The following is a 19299-nucleotide window of genomic DNA, read 5'->3' as shown; positions in this document are numbered from 1 at the left end:
AAGGGTAATGCTGCTCAATGCCAGAAGTCTAAATCTCAAAATGCACGCACTCGAGGCCCTTCTCAGTATGGAGAACATCGATGTCTGTGCTGTGACAGAAACCTGGTTCAAGGCTCCTGAGAGCACCCCAGCGCTATCAGGTTTTACCTCATATCATGCGTTCCGGCCCCAAAATCCGGACAATACCAAGAAAGGAGGGGGGTATCCATATTCATCAAGGACACCCACACCTCAAGACTGGTAGCAATGCACGATGCATCGGAGACCATCCAGGTGCAATTAACCATAGGCAAGACTGCTCTGCAAATTGTAGCATGTTACAGGCCACCCTCACAAACTCAGGAACCTCACATGGCCTTCCTGAAAACACTAGAGGGGATAAATGTATCACCAAACACCATCATACTAGGTGACTTCAATTACCCTAATATAGACTGGGAGCACTACTCAAGCCCAAACACCCTAGCCCAAAAGTTCCTGGAATTCATAAATTCAAATGCCATGGAACAACTAGTCACCATCCCCACAAGAGGAGATAACATACTTGATCTCATCATCACGAACATGGGAGCACAATGTTCAACACCGAAGTATACCCTCACTGGTGAGATCAGATCACAAACTAATCTCGCTATAGGTCCTCATCCCACCCCACCTGAAATAAAAAGACCACAGTAAAGAACTTCTCAAAAGCCGACTTCACACTTCTAAAGACTAGTGTGGTCTCCTTTAAGGCCCCGAGCGGCGGAAAACAGTACTCAAGCCGCTGAATCACTTACAAACACCTTCTACCAGCACCTGCAGGACTGCATGGATAAGGCAATCCCAAACAAAACAAAGACTCTTAGTACCAAAGGCAAGCGTCCAGTCTGGTGGACCCCAGCCATAAACAAACTCTACAATAAAAGGAGGAAGCTACTACAAGATAGAGCAAAATCCTTAAAAGGTAAGACACCCTTGATCACTATAAGTAAAATCTAAGAGCTCTCATAAAATCATCCAAAGCAAATTTCGAGAGAAAAATAGCTAAAGATTCAAAAGACAATCATAAGGCCTTCTTTAGCTATGTTAGAAACCTAGGAGGAAACTCCCAGATATGCTCAGAACTAGTTCAAAATGATGTGAAGATTACTGATCCTACAGACATTGCCAACATACTGGCTGACAGGTTCAGTGCAAACCCCCCCCCCTCCCCCCCAAAAAGAGAGATATCTATACCAAACAATTGCAGCCCCCCAAACATCTCCCGCGCCCAAGTGAGAACTGCTCTCTCCAAAGCAAAAACACAGCATCCATGGGACCTGATGGTGTCCCCGGCTGTGTGCTCCACGAACTCAATGAGGAATTAAACCCACAGCTAGGACAGCTGTTTAATCAAAGTCTTACCTCTGGATACGTACCCAGGGAGTGGCGCACTGCAACTGTGGTCCCACTTCACAAAGGCGGTGCCTCCACCGACCCTGGAAATTACCGGCCCATTAGCTTGACAAGCCTTATCTGCAAAGCCATGGAGAGGATCATAATGGACCTCATAAATAAAGATATAGGGAATTTGCAGACTTTGGATCCAACCCAGTTTGGCTTTGTCAAAGGCAGATCATGCCTTTTAAACTTGGTGGACTTCTTCGAAACAGTCACCAAAGCCATTGACGAGGGAAAGGCAGTCCATACAGCCTACCTCGATCTGGCTAAGGCCTTCGATACAATACCCCACTCGGGTATCATTGAAAAACTCATCAGCTTAAATGTTAACCCATACATCACAAGATGGGTTGCAAACTGGCTGAGTGACAGAACCCACAGGGTCAGAGTTGCTGGCGCCATGTCAGACTCAAAGCCTGTCACAAGTGGTGTCCCACAGGGCTCAGTCCTGGGCCCACTCTTGTTTGGCATCTACTTTTCCAGTACAAGCAAACACAGGAGGGTTATGGCTGACAAAGTTTGCAGATGACTGCAAACTGGGCGCCATAGTAGAAAACACATCTGACACAGATATACTTCAGAAGGGTCTCACAGAAACAGATAACTGGTGCCAGAGCCACGGCCTGAAGTTAAATGCCAAAAAATGCATAGTCATACCCTTTGGGAAAAACAAGGTTACCCCTAGCTACCAAATAGGTGGCAATCCACTGAGCACAGAAGAAGTTATCAGGGACCTGGGGACCCAGGTTGATAGTAGTCTGTCATTCGACACCCATGTAGCTAAAGTAGTTAGGAAGACCTTCTACATTGCCCACCTTATCATGAAGGGATTCTCATCTAGATCAAGGAGGTCATAGTCTCCCTTTACTCATCACTCATCAGACCAATGATTGAGTACAATGCCCCATTCGGGATGTATCTGACCCGACACTTGCAGCAGCTGGAGAGGCCACAAAAGTTCCTCACCAAAAGGATAAAGGGTCTCAAAAATCTGTCCTATGCTGCCCGACTGAAAGAACTCCAGCTCTATTCAGTCGCTTACCGCTTGCTCAGAGGTGACCTTTGCCTAACATACAAGGCCATGTCAAACCCAGATTTGATGAATATGCTTCACCTCAAAAAATCTAGATCCATCAGAGCCACAAGGGCAGGAGACTTATACCTCGACACGGCTATTAATAGGACGTGCTGGAGGGATAGATTCATCACCCAAAGACTCCCTATGCTGTGGAACAAAATCCCGGTACATGTGAGGCAGAGCACCTCGCTGGCCTTGTTCAAGAGAAATCTTGACCAATGGATGGGAGATCGCAGATATACCCCAGGGATTACCTCAGTGTCACTGCTCGACAGAGGCACAGCAAAATAATGGGTATAGTTCCCCATACTAAAGGGGTGGCGTAAGCCACAAAACGATGGGCTAGGCTTGTAAATGCCCTCGGGCAGATAGCCTAGTATGAACCTATGAACCTATGAACCTATATGCAGTGCACATCAATCTGGTAACATGCAGAACTAGAACCATCTTCACAGTTGAACATTTCTACACATCTAACACCTAACCCTGGAACTATCGACACATAAGCCTAACCTGCCTTATCTACAAGGAATTGGAAAGAATCATCATGGACCTTATCCACAAGGATATAGGTGACCTTCAGAACTTTTGACCCAACCCAGTTTGGTTTTGTCAAGGGTAAAGCTTGCTTATTAAACCTAGTAGACTTCCTTGAGAATGTCATCAAAGCCCTGGATGATGGAAAACAGTACATATTGCCTATCTTGATTTAGCCAAGCCCTTTGACAAAATCCCCCATTCAGGTAATATAGAGAAACTCTCCCATCTAGGAATTAACCCATATATTACTACATGGATAGTCAACTGGCTCACCGACAGAACACACATGGTAAAAGTTGGGGAGTTCACCTCCACCAGTAGACCAGTTACCAGTGGAGTACCACAAGGATTTATGCTGGGTCCTGTACTGTTTGGAAACTATTTATCTGAAGTCCAGGTAAAGGTAGATGGCCTGTGAACTATAAAATGAGCACAGTCATATAGATTCCTGCAATGATGTTAGCATATTACTGAAAGAGCTGACTCAGACAAATGATTGGTGCTATACTCACAGACTGAAACTAAACACAAAAGATGCCTCATTGTCCCATTTGGCAAATACGTAGCCCCTGCTAATTATGATATACATAGCAGCCCTTTAAACTCAAACTCAGTGTTGCAAGACTTGGGAACACAGATTGATAGCAATCTAAAGTTGGATCACCACGCATCCATAGTGGTAAGAAAAGCAGTCTGCATTGTGCACCTCACTGCATCTAAGACCAAGGCGGTCATAGCTCCACTGAACTCAACCTTTATCAGACCACTAATTAAGAACAATGATCCTTTCTATATGCACCTCACCAGACACCTGCAGCAACTGGAAAGACCACAGAGGTTTCTGACCAAGATAATCCAGGGCTTTCAAAACATGACATAGATGGGAAGCCTGGAAGCCCTGTCACTGTATTCCATATCCTACAGGCTGCTGAGAAGTGACCTGTGCCTGGACTACAGAGCAGTCTCAGACCCTGCCCTAATGGAAATGTTGGACATTTGCAAATCATATGGGACAAGAATAACTTGCTCCAGGGATCTCAGCCTAGACTGTGATGTAAACAGAACATGTTGGAGAGGCAGCTGTATCTCCCTGCAATTGCCACTCCTGTAGAACAGGCTCCCACTACATGTGAGGTAGATCTACTCAATGACTCTATTCAAGGGCAACCTCGACAACTGGAAGGGTGACCATAAATTCACCCCAGGGGTAGTACCTATGTCCCTCATGGACAGGGGCAGTCAGTACTAATCACAAAATCATTCTGCTAACAATGACCTTCTAACTATGGTCAGTAAGGGTACTCAGGTTTTTACACAGCTAGGCTTGTAAAGGCCCTATGGCCATTAGCCTATTAACCTCCTATGAACCTATGAACCTATGTGGGCCTCCCAACTTCTCCTCTCCTACATCCACTAATGATGTCATCCACTATAAGCTGTCCTGCAGCCAAGTAAAATTCAGACTTGTGCCGTGGCACTTGTGTAAAGTACTGAGCATCATAGTCTGTGTACCTAGATAGGTAGGGGTTTTGTTCTCACTGCAGTCAACCGGTGTGTGTGAGTGTGTGTGCGTGTGTGAGTTTGTGTGTGTGCGTGTGTGTGTGTGTGTGTGTGTGTGTGTGTGTGTGTGTGTATGTGTGTGTGTGTGTGTGCCTCTGTATGTGTGTGTCTATCTTGCCAGAAGAGCATAAGTATGTATGCTACAGTTACATCTCCAATCCCATGGATTAACAGTATTTTGACACTTGCTCATGCCTACACATCCATTTCATGCAGGCATCCCAACATCTTCTCTCCAGCATCCACTGCTGATGGGATCCACTATAAGTTGTCCTGCAGCCTTGTAAAAGTCAGCCTTGTGCTATGACGCTTTATTAAAGTACTGAGCTCTCAAGTTTGTATACCTAAATAGGTAGGGAGTTCTGTTTTTACTGCAGTCAACTGTGGGTGTTTGTGTGTGTATGTGTACCTATCTATTCAGAAGAGCAAAAGTGTGTATCCTACAGTTACCACTCCAGTCCCATAGACTGACAGTATTTTGACACTTGCACATGCCTACACATCCATTTCATGCAGGACTCCCAACATCTTCCCTCCAACATCCACTGCTGATGTCATACACTGTAAGTTGTCCTGCAGCCTTGTAAAAGCCAGATTTGTGTCATGGCACTTGCATAAAGCACTGAACTCTGTAGTCTGTCTACTTAGATAGGTAGAGGTTCTGTTCTCATTGCAGTAATGGGAGGGGTGTGTGTGTGTGTGTGTGTGTGTGTGTGTGTGTGTGTGTGTGTGTGTGTGTGTGTGTGTGTGTGTGTGTGTGTGTGTGTGTGTGTGTGTGTGTGTGTGTGTGTGTGTGTGTGTGTGTGTGTGTGTGTGTGTACTTGCTTGATATTTTCCTCACCAGACACTGCTGATGTCATCAGCTCTGATTTTTGGATGTGCACTATTCCCACCAGGGCAGGGCACATACTGGCTCGGAGACCAGTCAAAGTCACCTCATTCTATACGATTCAGATTACAATGACAAGGCTTTCAGTCTATCCACAGACATTATTGCATGGTTTGCAGGCCCTGTGTTTTTTTGGTGATAAACCACTGTGGTCTCTCCAGCTGCTACATGTGTCTGGTGAGGTACATGCAAAAAAGAACATCATACTCTGTTAGTGTTCTGATGAAGTTTGAGTACAGTACTGTAAAATAATTTTCAGATCTGAATATGATGGTGTGACTTATGATGTGCATAACATAGGCTTTCAAAAACAGTGTGGACACTTGGTCGAAGTTCAGATTGTTATCTATGTGTGTTTCCAGGTCTTGCATCACTGGGTTTCAGTACTGCGGGACTGTTGTCAATGCTGTCATTAGCAGGAAATTCCACTTTGCAGAAGGACAAAATAAAGACACATTTTTCCATGTATTTGTAGACCGTGTGTGTTTGTCACCAATCATTTGTCTGTGTTAAACCCTCCTGCAGTATGTTAGCATTATTGGTGTACTAAATGATTGCATCCAGTATGCAGGAATTGCCAAAGGCCTGAACTGTTGAGAAATAGATTCCAAACAGAAAAGTTCCAAGCACAGATCCTTGGGGTATGCCATTGGTAACAGCACTACTGGCACAGGTTGAATCACCAACTTTCACAGTATGTGTTCTGTCGGTGAGCCAATTGGTTACCAATCTAATGATGCAAGGGTTTATCCCCAGCTGGAAATGTCTCTCAATAATACCTGCATGAGAGATTGTATCCAAACCCTAGGCCAGATCAGGATTGGCAGTATGCACTGTCTTACATTCATCCAGGAGTAGTACACAGTATCAATGGGCTGTGACAACATCACATATCCTTATAGCATGACTAAGCACATACATGACATGGTGAAATACACACTTCAACATACCCTCCACATACACTGTGTTGCTGTAGAAGAGTGTACATCAACATGCATCCATCTGAGTTGGGGGGACAGTACCTGATGCATACATACATGCATAGGCACATCCTGACTCTCCTCATCTGTGAGGTAGACCAACATGTCATCTTTGACCTTTTCTAAATGGACACTAGTAATATCCTGGCTGTGTGCAACGGACCTGCCTGAGTTGTTAATGCTACATCATATCTGTTACATCTGTTAGATGCCCTCAAAGAGGTCACCGAGGGTTTGCATGATGACAACACTATCATCCTTTTACATTTGACCAGGCCAAGGCATTTGACACAAATCCTCAGTGAGGTATTCACTCAACACTGTCAGATGTGGCCATAAACACCTATATCACCAATTGGGGAGACCACTGTATCACATACTTGGCATCTAAATATGTTGAAATATGTGAACTGACCTATATCTCATAAGTTCATAGGTTCATAGGTTCATACTAAGCTATCTGCCCTGGGGCATTTATAAGCCTAGCCCGATTGTGTTTGGCTTACGCCACCCCTTGATTTGAATATACTGTGCCCTTTTTAAAGTTTAGTTTACTGTGCCTCTGTCTAATAGTGACATGGAAGTAATCCCTGGGACAAACCTATGATCCCCCATCCACTCATCAAGATTCTTCTTGAAGAGAATCAGTGAGGTGCTCTGCCTAACATGAATTGGAATTCTATTCCAGAGCGAAGGGAGCCTCTGGGTTATGAATCTGTCCCTCCAGCATGTTCTATTTATTTCTGTGCTGAGGTTCAAGTCCCTCGAGCGTGGCTCTAAGGGATTTAGATTTACTGAGGTGGAGCATGTCCATTAATTCTGGGTTGGACATAGCTTTATATGTCAGGCATAGATCGCCTCGAAGTAGGCGGTATGCAACTGAGTAGAGCTGGAGTTTTTTAACCGAGCAGCATATGGCATCTGTTTGAGTCCCTTGATCCTCCTGGTGAGGTACTTTTGGGGTCTTTCTAATTGCTGCAGGTGTCGGGTAAGGTACATCCCAAAGGGGTCATTGTATTCTATGATGGGCCTGATGAGGGATGAATAAAGTGGCATGATTACCTCTCTTGATCTAGATGTGAATCCTTTCATGATGAGGTGGGCTATGTAGAAGGTCTTTCTAACCACTTTGGCAATGTGGTTGTCAAAGGAGAGATTGCTATCAACTTGGGTCCCCAGATCCCTAATTACTTTCTCTGTACTTAATGGGTTACCACCTATGTGGTAATTTGTGGGCACATTGTTTTTGCCAAAGGGTATGACTATACACTTTTTGGCATTTAGCTTTAGACCATGGCTCTGGCACCAGTTATCCGTTTCTGCAAGACCTTTTTGAAGGATGTTTGTGTCAGCTGGAGAGTCGATTATGGCACCCAGTTTGCAGTCATCTGCGAACTTAGTGAGCCATAGTCCTTCCACGTTGGCCTGTACCTCAGAAAAGTAAATACCGAACAAGAGAGGTCCCAGGACAGAACCTTGTGGGATGCCACTTGTGACCGGTTTCGAGTCTGACATGGCTCCAGCAACTCTGACTCTGTGGGTTCTGTTTTTGAGCCAGTTTGCGACCCATCTTGTGACATAGGGGTTTATATTTAGGCTGGATAGCTTATCTATGATGCCCGAGTGAGGTATTGTGTCAAATGCCTTTGCGAGGTCCAGATAGGCTGTGTGGACTACCTTCCCTTCATCTATGGCCTTGGTGACATCTGTGACTTAAATAATGGACAGGTCCAGTAATCTGGTATGTATATCAGGGTGGTCTGCAAGGCCCTTTCTTGCCCATTATTTAAGTCACAGATGTCACGAATGACATCCACACCCTGTGTCCAAACAGTTATCTGATGGACTTAAGATTGTGGGCCATCAATGACTCCAGCTGTGATATTAATATAATACAGACAGTATCAAAAACATCAAAGATTGCTGTTACAGCCATGACAACACCTGTAATGAAACAAAAACAATGGGGGATTTGTTACATCAGGAAAACAAACACACAACCCAAGGATATTGTAGACATCACACCCTATAATCAGAGAAATAGGCATGTGAGCTGTATCCTGGGGTAGATGGTATGTGGAACATCCACTAGCATGTGGCCATAGTGCTGAGAAGTCCCTTGTATGTAACACTATGAGTATGTCAAGGGTATTCACATCACAAGCCATAATACCTCCATAGTTCACAGCCTTCATCACACCAATAACTGAGTACAATGCACCCGCCTTCATATACCTCCCTACACATCTTCCAGTGATGTGTAATTGAAGTGTGCTACTTTTGGCACAGTGACCTGTCACACATCTTATGGGCCACACCTAGGTATCCTTTTTGCAACATAAACTTTACTGTCTGATGGTGCAGAACCCCAATCAAGTTGTTACACCAGATGCATGTGTGATACTTATTTTGGTGATGCACACCATATATACATAGCTGTTTGACAACATTAATAACATGGATAACATTTGCGACAGTGTGAATTGTGCCATATATATCTGTTATATACACTAGTCAACTAGCCTATATTGATCATAATGTCACATACAGGTATAGCAGTGTCCCTCCTAATACCTCCTGCAGATGTTACATTGCCAGGACAGTGTGCATGATTGCCCTCATAGAGTGTGGATATGTCATAGTAGTTGTACATGTGTGTTTGTGCAGAACTATCTCTGATCACTTTAAATCATATATGTCAGACATGGGATTACTGGTGGTATTATTCTGATATTGTCCATGATTGTGTGTACTTCTTTTATTGTTGTCCATGAGTCTTTACCTGTGTTCCTGTATCCCACTTGCTGGAGACCTCTGCTGAGATTACACTCATATTCAGGCAAATCATTTTGCACAGATTCACAATATACACCCTGCACCAATTGTATATAATATCCCTGATAGATGTCCTCTACATTTTTCATGTAAGGATGCTTATCTCACACAAACATCTTCCCCATTTTTATCTCACCTTATGTGACAGTCACATAATACACAATTTCACTGTGTAGTCCGTACTGTACTACATTGATATGTGACTGGTGTTGCTGCTACAACTGTCTTCCATTAACATGCCTTCATCTGCTGTACATTAGGTTATTTCATAGGTTCATAGGTTCGTACTAAGCTAACTGCCCTTCCGAGCCATTTTAAGCCTAGCCAATTATCCCTTGTAAGACTCAAACCCTGCACCTTGTGTTTGTAAGGCAAAGGCCTTCACCATTAGGACACCCACCTGTCATCTTTCTCTTGGGTTCATTCTTACAATTTATCTGTGTTTCCCTGTTCAGTATACACACTTCCCATGAGTGTTTATTTTACATGGTATTCCATGTACCCTTACAGATCATTTACACAGTTTTGGTACAGAATGCCTGGAATGGGATTTCACAGTACTCTTCAATGTATGCACTGTCCTGTACTATGTTTGGACCATATGCATAGCTATATGTTAAGCCCTGATAATCCTTGTGGCATTCCTCACGCTAACCAACCTTGCTTTGAAGTAAACTGGTTTGCTATCTGTGTTGCTTTACATGGTTTCCTGGCTGGCAACGCAATTGCCATCCAAGAAAATGCACTTATTTATGTTTAAACACAGGACATGGCATGAATATGCAATTAGCGCTGCTGCTCACCACATATCACTGCGTGCACATGTAAACTCCGTGCAATGCTTCACGTGAAGTTTACCCAGATTTACTGAATCCCAGGGACAGTCTTGTGCATCCACAAGTTTTACTAAAATACCTAATGACTTTACATGCAGCTCCTTCATTCCTCCCCAAATCAAATGCATCCCTCTCAATAACTTTTTAAAAAATTGTTGTATATTTATTATGCATGCTATCTGCTTGTTAAACAGTGAGGCACACTGAGAAAAACATCTCTAGTAACCCAGTGTAGCCTACTGACTTACTAAATGAACTAAAGTAGTCAAAAGGAGGTAAAAAATAAGAATGATACCCTATGCTACAGAGACAATTGCTAACTGCTAAGACATGCACCCATCATAAGCTGCATGCTATCAAATTATTACAACTCTAGTCCCCCTTACCCAAACTTCTGAACATCTTTGCCAAAGAATCAAGGTCAAAGCCATAAAGAGCGGAAAAGAAAGCAACAAATTTGCAAACAATCCTACCAATGAATGAAATTCACTCAAAGTTAAAACAAAATCAGCACGATTAACAACAGTCTATCTTTTTACAATAAATGGTGTTAAACTCTGTAGTCGAGCATCTGTGACTGCCTGTGATCCTCAGCAATCCACCACGAAAAAAAAGCAGAGAACAAACCAAAACTGGGACTATTACCTACTCTGTCTAGAACTTAAAGAAAAAAAATCAGCAGAATCTGTATCCATTTGCTCCATCTGAGCAATAGGATTTATGAACTCTACAGTGTAGCAATAACTGGCCAACTGTCTACAAACACTGTTCAAATCCAAAGTTAGGGGCTAATTCAAATTCATTGCTCTCAAGAACAAAGGCTGCAATCATGCAGAATTTTAAATGTTACTATAATTTATTTAAAAGTTATTAGTAGAGTGGGTTTTGCACCATGCTGAATGTTCTGACTCAATATGTAACAAACTCTGATGTCTGGCATACAGACTGTCCAGTTTCCTCAGCAATCAAATTTAATCACGCAAGATTTCTGACTAAAATCAAAGCTAATGAAGGCCAAATGCCCCCTGCCAGAGACAATTTAGAAATCACTCTGAATTACTTAAAGTTAATGGAACAAATTTTTGCTTAGTATGAGTTTCGAAAGTCTGACATAATGGAGTTTTTTCTACATCCCAAAACAAATTACAGTGAGTTTATCCCACTGATTTACATGTTTTGTTTTTTTCTTTATTACAGTGTGCATTTCCATTTGCAAATGTGGCCTGGTCATTTGAATGCAGGTTTTGTTAAGTAAGCTTCCTAAAAATGATCACAGAGAAGTGTGGCCAGAAATTGTGATGTTGAATTGACTTCTATTGTTCGTGCATCATCTGTGAAATCTACTTGTCCAAAGGAAAAGTTTAAATAATAATTTTCTCTGAGGAGAGAGATTTCGGAGATGTCACTGATTTTTTTTTCTCACTTGGTACCTGGCATGTCATAGTATGAGAATGTCATAAGCTATTACAGCCAGGGCCTTGAGAATCATACCTTCATACAAAAAAGGCAGCATGATGCCTCACTGGATAAACTGCAGCATGTGATTCATTTGGTTTTAAGGGAATAGTGACTTTTACTAAAGTGGAATTTGAAGTAGTATACAAAAAAGTTCTCCACAAGGCAGTCAAAATTTTAACTTCTCAAGGCAGTGTTCAAGTTAAGCTGCTGAAAAAAAGTATAAGGTTTTGTTGACTCTTTTGTGCTGAGCTAAAGAGAGCTTGCCTACCTGCAGCAGACAAACCTACAAGTAAGGGTACATGTAAATAGCCATTGTCTGAAGCTGCACAAATAATGGGCTAGATGTAATACTAGGCTCAGTAGTTAGAGTTCCAAGATTATTATACAGTAACATTCAAGGAGCTTGATTGCTGTCGCCCTATATGGAAACTTTGCAATTGTCATACATCTATCAAGATTATTTATTTCTGATGGAGATTAAAATGACAGATTCTAAGAGGAACCTTACTCAATAATCTTGAAAGGCATTGGGAAATGTATCAGGTATAGATGTTTTTCTATTATTAATTTTTATTTTACTATTAGGTTCCCCAGCCTGATACTAGATTTCCCAATGGTAATTCCCATGCATTGATACTCAAGTAAAATGGAGTTCCTACTTTAATATCTGAGATGAATAATTAAAAATTGTTTTCCCTACTTTTATATCTTTGGAGAATGGTCTAAAAAAGTGGGCCCAGTACAGACCTCTATTGAACAATATCTGTTAGATAAATACTTGATATCCACCATAACATGTTGTGTACTGTTGCTTAACCAGTGACTTACAACAAAGCCACACATGGACTGATACATATTGAATTTGTCAGCTATTTGCATGAGGAATAATGTTCGCTGTTTTAGCAAAGTCAAGATTAGAGCATGTACTGTTAGCACTTCATCAGTGACTGGGACTACCTTTTCAAAGTTTGCCACACAATTCAAAAGGCAAGATTGCTCAACTCATACTCTGTTGTTCTGTTCATAACAATAGAATATCTATTGCCTGATTGGAAAACTTCCATTATGGCTATTTCCAAACCTTTACATAGAATGCTTGTCAGGCTTATTGGGAAGGGGTGGCATAATGGTTAAGGTTCTTAACTTAGCTATACAGGGTACATGGATTGATTCTACCCTCTGATTGTTGGCTAGGCTTGTAATTGTCTACAGACTGATAGTCTAGTACTTACCTATCAACTTAACATTCGCACAACTGATATCCCCCTCCACACTTTGCTAACTGGTACCTGTAAGTGCTGATAATGATCTAACAATTAAAATAGCACCCCCTAATTGCTCCTATTCTTAAAAGCAGTTCAAACAAGAATAAAATATAGTCTTCATACAGGCTGCAAAGTCAATAGCATCAGATTTGCTTGTTTTTCATAAATGTGAGTGATCTCTGAGTAAACAGTAACCTGAATTCATTGTGATTTAACTCATTACAGCTCAGTGTGCCTCCAAGCATTTCTGCTGTTACCTCCTATTGCACCTCTTGGTGTCAAATATTGCTTGCTCATATTTGCATTAATCATTCCAAAACCATGCTACATACATGGGATCAGAATATTTTATCTTGAAGCATACATGATGGCAAACACAATTGTATTGACATTTGACCTCAGTGAATGAGTGTTCATTAGAAATGTGAGGTGAAGGCTTAATTTTTTTAAAGGATCAAGCCACACTCACTGGGAGTTAAAGATATACAATCAGAAGAGCTGTAGAGGAGGGAATGAGTTAAAGTACTTTGCAGGCTGTTAGCATTCTGTATACACTCCACTCACTGTCACAACCCAGCATATAAATCAAGTACAAAACAAGGGGAAGAGCATAAAGAGGCACAGAGAGAGAAGTCCCTTATGGAACAGACCCCTTGTTTGATCCATACATTATTTACAACAAAATGTGCCAAATTTTGATACATATTTTAAAATTAAACATTATAACATGTAGTTCAGAGCTCTTAGCTGCTCTCCTGTTTTGAAATAACATTTGTATTTTCAGGCCTGATTTCCCCCTGCACATCATGTACTGATTTTGGAGGTATATCCCTATTTTCAGGCTTGATTTACCCATTCAAACAACTTTCTGAATTCCCTTGGATCATACATGATTTTTAAAGCTGTCTAATACACAAAAAGTACATGACCAACATACTAAAATCACCAACAATTTACAGAAAGAGATCACACATCTTGCATCTCCCTTTTTCAGAAACAAAAATAAATAATCATGTATGGTAGACTTTAGCAATACATTTCAATAAAATCTACAGATTTTATGCTGTCTCTTTGATAATGTGCTTATATTTTTCCTTCATTGTTGCCACACTGTTTTTAATTGGTTTCAGAATGGTATCCCACATTTCTTCTAGAAGTGTGAAGACTTATGTGCTATTTGGTATTAAAATTGTATGCTGATTAGATGTCCACATTTTTAGATGGATGTATCTTCTTCTCAAGTGCCTTTGTTCCTACTTTTTTAAGGACTGCAGGTTGAGAGATATGATGTGGTCCATCAGCTTTGTTTTTCTAGTGTATGCAGAAGAAATATAAATAAGCAAAGTTATTGCAATAAATGTATTGCACTTGTTTAAAGTAGCTAGTAAACATTAAATTTGATATAAAAATGAAACATACCCCCCAGATTCTCTATGCCTTGCACGGCATGCAAGATTGGTGCAGGAGCTCTAGCAGGCAATATGTCTGCCGTGCGATCCAGGAACAGCCTGCAGGGGCGTGCACGAGCGCTCCTGCATTAGTCCTGTACGGGCTAAGCCCCTGTATGCAAATCATCCCATTTTCAGGAGAAATCCATGCAAATGAGGTGATTTTGCGATCCAGGAAGCTTGCAACTGGCCATGCAGGACTCGTGCAATCTGCAGAAATGTACTCGGCTAGCAACCGAGTACATTTCTGCAAACTCCAAAACATAGCTGTGACAGCTCCAAATAAAGGCCACATATCAGTTAATAAGCATGCCAATGGCCAAGTATAAGGCCATTGGCATTGCAAAGAGGCAAAAAAAAAAAAAAAATCAACTTTCATTTTTTTTTTAGCAATCTTGGCTGTTTAAGCATAGGGCAGTGGCATGCAAACAGGATCGGGGGGAAAATAAAATAAACCCAAATTAAGCATTCTAACTAAAATCAGTATTCTTCCATGCAAGTCAATGGCAGGCAGAAGACAACATGCCCAGTGAGTAGTGGTTGCTAAGGGGGGAGGCTCAGTGTGAGACATGTGGCTATGCATTAGCAGACAATCCTATGCAAATGAGGGGAATGACAGTGAATCCCAGTTTTACTCAGCATGCTAGTCAGGTCCCAACAGTGTAAGAGTAGAAATAGCTTGGTGCAAGTCTAGGAGTTAAATGACATCATAGGGATGTGTGTCAGACATACTGTAAGCGGATTGGAGCCCTGTGGCTCGGGTTTGCTCCTAGCTTAGCACAGCTAAGCTAGGAGGTGTGTCTGAATCTGCTTAGCACTCTTTACTTTGCCTAAGCGGGTGTGCATGCCACGCACCGGGTTTTAAAGGATGAAGGCAAAAATTAAACCAGGAAATAGCAGCACTGTGCACATTTGAGCACTCTGTTTGTGCGGCTCGCCCTCGGGCTTAAACAAGAAGGCAATGGGAAGGGAAAACAGCAGAAGGAAGGTAATCAAGGTGAACTAGCATAGCTGGCAGGTGAAATGTATCAGAATCAGCCAATTACACAGGCAGCAGACCAGCCCAGCCCAGAACACTACTATAAACTATGCAAACACCCTCCTCTCTGTTTTTTTCCCACACTGTACACCATTGGTGTATACAAGCAGGGAACTTTTAACAAACAAACCTACAAAATGAGAGGGCTGCAGCAAGCAATATAGAACAACATGTGCTGAGGCTGAGGGTGGTGAGGATGTGAATGCTGCCGATCAACCCACAATGAGGAGACAGAGAAAAGTGTGCAGACTCAGGGTAACCTACCAAGTGCTACATGAGCTGGAGATAGTGGAGTGCTATAAGGTGGACAGGGACTTCTTACAGCAAATAGTTGAGCTGTGCAGGCCATGCACAAACTGACTGAGGGGAACCCATCCCAGTGGATACCAAGGTATGTGTATGCCTAGGAATACTAACCACAGGTACCTCCCAAAGCTCAACTGGGGATATCATGGAAATCTCACAGGCATCACCATCCAGAGTATTCCATCATTTCCTGGATGCCGTGTCAGCACATGCCAGTGAGCATGTATATTTCCTCAACACCCGTGAGGTGATGGCCAGCAATATGTGTCTCTTCCACCAAATAGCAGAATACCCTGAGGTAGTGGGTGCAATAGACTGCAGGCACATATGCATCAAAGCACCACCTGGTGATCAGGGTAGGGCCTGCATCAACTGGAAGGGCATCCCCTCCATCAACTGCCAGGTCATCTGTGATGCCCAGGACATTATAATGAATGTGTGTGCTGGCTGCCCTGGAAGCTATCACGATTCCCACATTTGGCATCTGACACAGCTGTACCAGAGATATGGCAAAGGCGACATCCCCTACAGTCACCTAGTGGGGGATGCTGGTTACACACTGGAGCCATGGCTGATGTCACCCATCAGAAATGCACACACACCTGAATAAGAATGCCATAATAAGGCACACGCACAGACCAGACTTGTAATAGAGCATGTGTTTGGGATGCTCAAGTCACGGTTCCGGTGTCCGGACACATCTGGTGGAGCCTTGCAGTACGCACCAGCTACATGTACCCAAATTATTATGATATATGCCATGCTACACAATATGATCCTGCAGAAACAGCTGCAGCAGGGCCACACAGCCCCCCACCAATGCCAAGGCCTGCACAGAACAACCTGAGCCTGCCCCAGTAGGCAGATGGAGGCGTGCCCATTATGCTGAGGCTGCAGCAAAGAGACAACACATAGCACATACACTGACACAGTAGGGACCCAGGGAATGACACCTCTCTCTGACTCGCACATACAGTAAAAAGGATGCCAAACATGACACTACCTGTGCTCAACCATGTATAGGGAGTGTACTATGTGCATCTGACATAGGCAGCCCTCCAGCACCATCCGCAATTCTGGCACACCCACAAGGTAAGTCAATCAACCTACCAATTGCCAAATGGAGTAGAATGTGTCATTACCTGTATCTATGGTATGGATGTGAGAATGCAAGGGAATTGGGTGGCTGAATGTTATAGCAGCAGAAAGTAGAAACCCATAGTGCCACCATGGCACATACTGGAGTCACCAAAAGTAGCCAGTACTACACAGGGTGACAAAACCCACTGCAGGAAATGTGCTGGACAACATGTGTGTCCATATGACTCACACATGCCAGTCAGGGTGGTTCATATACCCAACAATAGCTTCAGCCAGCAGGACAGGTGTAGGCAAACCCAAACAGAACCTGTGCTATGACCTCTGAATGATGGCTATGGGTAGCCCCCCCCCCAGGCCTTCACAGACAGACTACAGCAGATCAAGCAGTGGGATGTTATTTCTGAAGGGTAGGAAGTCAGGCACTAATATGTAGGGCAACCAAAGCTAAGATCTGTAGTACACTGGTATGCCTCTAGTCAGCATGATAGGTAAGAATACAGAATGAAATGGAGTACCTGATATGCCAGTACAGTCATAGCAAATGTGTACAAGTGTCAGGTGTGCCCCCCCCATCCTATGTAGTAATGTAATAACAGTCAGGTGTGCCCCCAATCCTGTGTAGAAATGTAGAAATAGTCGGAGGTGTCCCCCATCCCACATAGTAATGTAATAACAGTCAGGTGTGCCACCCAATCCTGTGCAGAAATGTAGAAATAGACAGGAGTGCCCCCCATCCTATGTAGTAATGTCATAACAGTCAGGTGTCCCCCCCAATCCTGTGTAGAAATGTAGAAATAGTCAGGTGTGCCCCCCATCCTATGTAGAAATGTAGTAACAGTCAGCTGTGCCCCCAATCCTGTGTAGAAATGTAGAAATAGTCAGGTGTGCTCTCATCCTATGCAGAAATGTAGTGACAGTCAATGCCAAATAATCGACAGATACCCTGCAGAAACAGCATGCTACCTGTAGGTGTACAACACAAAGGTCAGCACTGCAGTACAAATTACCTGGACTCGATCCACACATTAAATACAGATGGGCATACTGGTCATTTATCACACACTTAGAGAAATGAAGACAAGGGCAGCCAACAATATACTGAAAGGTCATACTGGGCATGCTCACACACTTAATGAAGGCCATATCTGCAAACACCAGTGGACCAGACATATCTGGCACTCGCAGATGCTAGTGCAGACACTCCTCAGTATGCATTACTCATGCCTTGCACACACAGTGGATAAGAATACAGACATATATGTAAGGGCAACACACTATAATAAGCCAACTGTAGATGTACATAGATGTGTGGAAGAGGGTGACTGTGACAAGGAGCCATCCAGGCCTATCCAACCCAGCACACAACCAAAAGGCCCCAACCACATGAAGTTCAAATGTCACTCACTGCAGATACTAGCCACCGGTATCTATCAACATTACAGACTATGTGGTGCATGTGCTAGCTGTGCAACATGACTGTACAAGAAAGTAGTCATCTAGCAGCTGTATACACGTTCCTGTGAAATATGACCCTGTGTGTGCCTGCATGTGGTGTGTTAGCCTCTAGACGAATGGGTTATGACCCATGCATGCACACTCCTCCCCATAGCCCTACTATTTCAAACCTGCTGAGGCATCCACTGTGAAATACACCTTTGGGAGAGATGTAGCCCATTAATCTCCATGGCATGTCCCATAACTGCGTACCGCTGTCGTGTGATAAACTAGTTAGGTAGGACTTCCAATCCCAGACATGGCAACTGTTTGTGTGTCTGTCTGTGTAGAAAGCAATGCTTTTTAGGGTAGCCACACTCCCTACAATTGAAATGCTCTACTTTGGTAAGGCTGCTGATGTCATCCACCTAGAAATACATCTCTGGGAAGGTTGTAGCCAAGTAATCTCTGTAGCACGTGCCATAACTGTGTACTGCTGTAGTCTGATAAAATAATTAGGTAGAAGTTCTAATCCCAGACATGGCAACTGTGTGTGTGTGTGTGTGTGTGTGTGTGTGTGTGTGTGTGTGTGTGTGTGTGTGTGTCTGTCTCTGTCTGTGTAAAGAACAATGCTTTTTAGGGTAGTCACACTCCCTAAAATTAAAATACTCTACTTTGGTAAGCCTGCTGATGTCATCCACCTAGAAATACATCTTTGGGAAGGTTGTAACCTAGTAATCTCTGTAGTGTGTGCCATAACTGCGTACTGCTGTAGTGTGATAAATTAGTTGGGTAGGAGTTCTAATCCCATACTTGGCAAGTGTGTCTGTCTGACTCTGTCTGTGTAGTGAGCAATGTGTTTTAGGATAGTCACACTCCATACAATTCAAATGCTCTACTTTGGCAAGGCTGCTGATATCATCCACCTAGAAATACACCTCTGGGAAGGTAGTAGCCCAATAATCTCCATAGTGCATTCTATAACTGTGTACTGCTGTAGTATGATAAATTATTTAGGTAGGAGTTCTAATCACAGACATGACAAGTGCGTGTGTGTGTGTGTGTGTGTGTGTGTGTGTGTGTGTGTGTGTGTGTGTGTGTGTGTGTG

This window comes from Protopterus annectens, chromosome 4.part0, assembly GCF_019279795.1.
Source record: "Protopterus annectens isolate FY-2018-M chromosome 4.part0, PAN1.0, whole genome shotgun sequence".
Classification (NCBI taxonomy): Eukaryota; Metazoa; Chordata; order Ceratodontiformes; family Protopteridae; genus Protopterus; species Protopterus annectens.
The sequence above is the reverse complement of the archived record's forward strand: the minus strand, read 5'-3'. Positions refer to the sequence as shown.